Here is a 5,807-nt window from a genome sequence, read left to right as displayed (position 1 = left end):
AATATCTGTTGTATTGTTTCCTTCTTTCATTTTTCTCTTAAAAACAAATGTCTGAACCTTTAGTCTGTAAATTCAGTGGATTCCTTATCAGCCCATCTACTTTTACTTTACACCATGCTACTTTAAAAAAAAAATGAATTATCCCCATTGGGGTAGGTCCCCCCAACCCCCCACCCTACTTTGTCAACTTACCTGCCACATTTAAATCTAATGGAAGGCCCTGCTGTAAAGCCTGTTAGTAAAACTACCCAACAAGAGGATTTCATACATTTGCAACTCCTAGATGGATGGTAATGTTTTCATTTTTGTAATGTAGATTTGGACATTCATGCCACCAGTATGGAATATGTGTTTCAGAAACACAAGCAGCTTTCATCAGATTTGCATATAGGTTTTATATGTTGTGAGTATGTTGTAGGAAGTTTTTTTAAATAACATCATATGAGATGATGCCAGTGGAAATGGCAGAAAAGTGTCTGTATTGTTCACCAACTACACCTTGTTCTTACAAAATGTGGCTGTTACACATTCCCATGATGATGTCACTGACAGCCATCAGTGAGGAATGCCCCAACAAGCATAATACAAATTGCTTCCATTGTAATTGTTACAATTCCATTCTGACCACTCCGGTGTCCTAGTGGTTAGAGCGTCCGCCTCAGAAGCGGGAGGTCATGGGTTCAAACCCCATCCAAGTCATACCAAAGACTTACAAAAATGGTATTAACAGCTACCTCGCTAGACGCTCAGCATTAAGAGGTTAGTGTTAGGACTGTTCGGCCTGGTGTCAGGATAATGTGACTGGGTGCAACATCATACTACATGTTTGCAGCATGATGCCCCAGTGCTATACATCACTATAAACTGCCACACTGCAGACATCGTAGCAATATGACTGAAAAATTATTCAAGCTACCTTAAAAATCCAATCACACACACACAATTCCATTCTACGATCCAGAACCAACACTAATTCCGTACTACAGTTCTTGCATTTCAATCCAATTTTGCTTTTGAAATGTAGTGCCACTCAATTCATAATGAACCCATTCATTTCAAACACTCGCAAATACTTATTATTCCTGTGTACAACTGAAAAATATCTATATAAAAAAACGTGTAACTGTGTTTTATGCAAGGGCATGGAGATGCACAAAAACTTGCACCTGAAGCTTGAATAAAACCCCGACTGTGGATAAGACTTTACCCATCGATTACCCCAGCTTGGGGATAAATTCCGACCGTGGCGATTTATTATATATCCTATGACTGCTCCAGCTTGAGGGCAAAATCCAAGCACATCCCTAAAAAGATAACAAGTATAGCGGCTCTTTACCTTCTGTAAATGCCACTTGAGCTTCCTGATGCTGTTGTATCTGCCATTTGACAGAATCACGAATGTGGATATATTTCTTAATTGCCTCTAGTTGTTGAGCTAGTTTAGCTGTATGAAATTCCTTTGTGCAGACTCACTCATTATTAATATTACAACAGTGATTTAATTACACATCACCTGTCAGCACACCGATGATAAGTCAGTTATTTTATAACACACCAACAAGCTTGCCCCTTGCACCCCCCCCTCTTTTTTTTTATTTGGGCACCTGTGGACATGAATCTGCAAGGCTCAAATTGTCATTTTTAATATAAGATCTCAACATTTTTAAGGCCTTAATTTTAAAGACATCCTTAAAACCCTCAAAAGGTTATCAGCTGGATCACCAGCCTTCGTTTAGAGTAACAGCAAGTATATATATATATATATTTAGGTCTAAGGAAACACAATAAAAATGTTTGATTTAACAATGACATATTTGCCTCAGGTCTGTGATCCTGAAGTGAATATTAACTGTCCATTTATTTTCTTGGCTTTTCTTTACTAGGAAATTGATTATAGAGATTTCTGCAATGGTGAAGGCAATGTAAAAATTGGTTACTATAACATACTTTTTACGCCATGTTTGAAAAAATAAATCCAATGGAAAGGTTATAGTCTGAAAATCTTCATTAAATTAAGTTAATATAGGGGAAAAAACTTTAAGAGTTCATAAATATTTTTCAGTGCTGAATAAAGATATAACATAACACTTTCTGCTGTGATTTTAATAGTTTCTGAGAGCATGAACAATTTCTAGAACTATAATGTATAAATGTTTTCAAAAGATTATATTAATATGAGGGAAAAATCTGTAATGAAATAAACCGACAAGATCTTGTATGAATTCATGTTATCTTTAAATATGATATTTGTGTGAAAATATCTGGAAGAAAAAACAAGATGGTGCCACTCACACATACAACGTGGTTGCCACAGTAGCCATATTAAGAAACTTTTTATCGCTACTTCTGAATGGATAATTGTGTCAGCGTGTCAACATGTGTACAAAATACTTATGTTGATGTCTAGCAGGTCCTGAATGAGAATTATGGTGCTGTACAGACATCCTATAAGGCCACCAATGTGGCCATCCTGAAAATCTTGGTATAACTACTTCTCCTGAATGAATCGTCATATCAGTGAAAGACTTCTTATGTCTAGTTGGACGTAAATGAAAATAGTGCCAATCTAACCTCCAATATGGCTGTTTTAATGGGCATCTGGAAAACCCCTTCCTTGCTACTTCTCCTAGATGGCTGGTCATTTTGACATTGTGCTTTCACTAGATGACCTATTTGATGTCTGGTTGGCCGTAAATGGAACTATGCATATGGTTTTGATGTCTAGTTGGTCCTTAATGTGGTTTTTGCTGCTCATAAACTTCTAATGGTATTATAGTTGGTTCCTTAATGAAACTGCTGTACAAAATTAAAAGGCCTTCTCACTTTCTATCAAGTTGGATACAATTATCTTTATCAGCTAGGATTTCTTGATCCTCTTTTTTATACATCAACCCTTCGCATATGTAGTTAGCTAAAACAGTATTTTGAACAATTAATTGCCCTCTTGCAAATAAAATCCCAATTGCATGCTTTTACCAGTGTGAGAGCTCCTTATATAAGTAGCTAAGTATTCAGTAACTGAATTTCCACATCCACATGCATCAACTCAGAATTAAAAGTTGCAAAACATATACAAATTTGAAAATCTTGAGACATGTGTCACTTTGCATGGTGGGTGTTATGATTTAAATGCAACAAGGAAATTGAATTAGGGTTAATTTCTTTAAGCTGTATTCAATCATGGGGCCCAGGATTATAGAATGGTCTAGGCATACACATCACTAATCAACTCTCTCTAGTCCAACCAATGTGTGTATATGAGAAAGCTTGCCAGTAGCGTTATGTGTGTTGATTTCTTCCAATAAATATGTTGGCTGCCATGTAAAGTCTATGATGTCCTGAAAAATGGTGTTAAGCTCCATACAAGCAAGCTAAACAATCAATGATATAATGGAACAGTAGACACCATTTTAGCTAAATATGCCAAGAATTGATTTAGAGACTTGGTTAGTGATGATGACTTAAAATTGGCAAGGGATTAAAAAGATAAAAGAAATGACCTTTCATGGCACTGTAATATAACAAATGAGGAAAAACACAAGTTTATTGCATTTGAACCTTTTGTTTTTTCACAGTTTCAATTTAAGTCATAAGGCCCCTTATTTTGCCTTACCAAACATATAGCAAGTTATTACCTCAAGCCCTAGCACTAATAATGCCTCACAAGTAAGCAGTCTTTTATGAAGTCTCAGGTCTGAGTATATGTCTAGCAATACTTATGTCCAGTTTGTTTATAAAATTCTTTCTCACATGGTACAGTTTTCAGAGAGACACGATAAATTCAACAAGTGTGGTAATGAAGGGACAGGCATTCTTTATTTATGCACACATCCCAAAGGGACATTGCTATGTTTGAATCAACACTGAACTGAAGAATGGAGCATCAGCTGCATCAATTAAAATATTGTGGCCCACACAAAATACTGCAAGGACTATAATCAATTTATGAGTGCAATGGGAATGAATTACTGTAGCAGACTGGAGGAAGTAATCCGAATTTATTAATATCTTGAAGCTAAATATAGTAAAGTTTTCATCTATAATCTGTGGAATCGTTTTTGCACACAGTTTGCAGGATTTGTCTTTGGGTCATCGTTTTTCTTTTTCTTCATCTTTCTAGCTTATGGTATCTTGATAAGTCTTATGGTGCCGTGCAACTGCACTTGATGATTACCACAGCCAGTGACATTGTATCAAATCTTCTGGGATCAGATGATTCAATGCAAATTCCACATAACCTATCACCATCCTCATGTTTGCCATCTGACTTACTAAGTTATTTTGCCTAAATAATAATAAAAACAATCTGGTCTGATGTATTGATAGCGTTCTGAATGACCATAATATATTCTCTGTATCTACCCTAGAAAATCCTGAGTGGATCGCTGTTTGGTTTTAATAAACCAAAGTAATCCAATGAAAGGCATTTTACAGACACAAGTGTCTGTTTCCTGTATGCAGTGATTAAATGATAGTATTATGTCTTTATTTTTTTAAAACTGATGATACATATGATCACCTTCAATGTGCAATATTAGTTATGTTAATTAAAGAGTGGGCAATATTTGAATTTCAAAGATAAAAGTGTATGCCATGATCACTTTAGTAGGATGATTTGTCAAGTGAGGTTATCTTTTCTGTTTGAATAAATATTGTTAACTAAACTATTTTCGCAAGTTATGACATAAGAATGATTCAAAGAAAGAAAATTCATTAAATTGAACATATAAAATGTAATACTGCAACAGAGTCTAGATGAACTATTTCTTCAGAGACACAATCCAGACTCTGTGGCAGCAAAATTATCAAATAGGACACAACTAAGAGACAATCACATTTTCAGTCACAATGGTTTGACAATTATCAATGGCTTGAATTCATTGACTGTGAAGGCAAAGTGATTTGCAGTTACTGCAAAAAAAGTTCCCAAACTGTCACAGATTTTAAATTCTACCAGTGGACTTGTAAGTGTAACTGACAAATTCAGGATTTAATCAAGCAAGTCTCATGATAGTATTATACCTAATAAAGCAAAATGTAGCACAGTATATTCATGACACTTAGGCCAGCATGTACAAAATATTCCTCAAGTTACAGTTGCTAGCACTCCACTAAGAAATGTCATTTTATAATAAATAAAAATGTAATGGAAAAAAAAATCGATAAAGTGATTGCACTCTTTAACATAGCCTACTACCTAACTCAATAATGAAAATGATTTGGTTCATTATATCTTTGTGTTTTATGGAATAAATGCATACATCTGATTAAATTTTAGGCAAGAGACTGAACTTTTGGGTTAAGTTAAAATGTATGTGGAACAAATGCATTTTCTAAAACTACTTGTATCAGTGTGCATTGTGACTTTTCTTTAAGATAACTCTAAATGGTGCTGGGTATATATCATTTTCTTCAACTGCACACTGTTGTCTTCCATTTGATTTGATGACTTAAAGCTATACTGTCTACACAGTAGGCCTCAACGTCAGGAAAAATTCTGTATACTTCAGTTACAGCTGAAATAAGTTTTGCATTAGTACCTGAATCAGACAAAAAAGGTTGTGTTCTGGTGTGTGAATAGAAATGGCTAAAAGTAATATAGACAAAAGCCATAAGAGTACACAAGTTACATATGAAAACCACCAATTCACTTGCATGTGTGGCATACAACTTCAAAGATTTGCTTCATGTTTATTTGTGTACACACATTGTTCAACTCATAAGATATTTTAAGAGCTATTTCTCTGTTGTATGCATAATTCATTTACAAATGTGATTAGTGGGCCACACCGAAGGCCATACTGTTA

The 5,807-nt window shown here is 35.0% G+C and overlaps 1 protein-coding gene across 1 annotated transcript in view; it reads left to right on the top strand.

Annotated features, from left to right (window-relative positions):
• The window catches only part of LOC149789638 (uncharacterized), a 138,029-nt gene that overhangs the window by 82,522 nt on the left and 49,700 nt on the right, over positions 1 to 5,807 (top strand). The gene's annotated exons all lie outside the window — the stretch shown is intronic.

The sequence above is a fragment of the Sinohyriopsis cumingii genome, chromosome 10, assembly GCF_028554795.1.
Source record: "Sinohyriopsis cumingii isolate HCF-2022 chromosome 10, ASM2855479v2, whole genome shotgun sequence".
In the NCBI taxonomy this organism is placed as follows: Eukaryota; Metazoa; Mollusca; class Bivalvia; order Unionida; family Unionidae; genus Sinohyriopsis; species Sinohyriopsis cumingii.
This window is presented reverse-complemented; position numbering and strand designations above follow the sequence as displayed.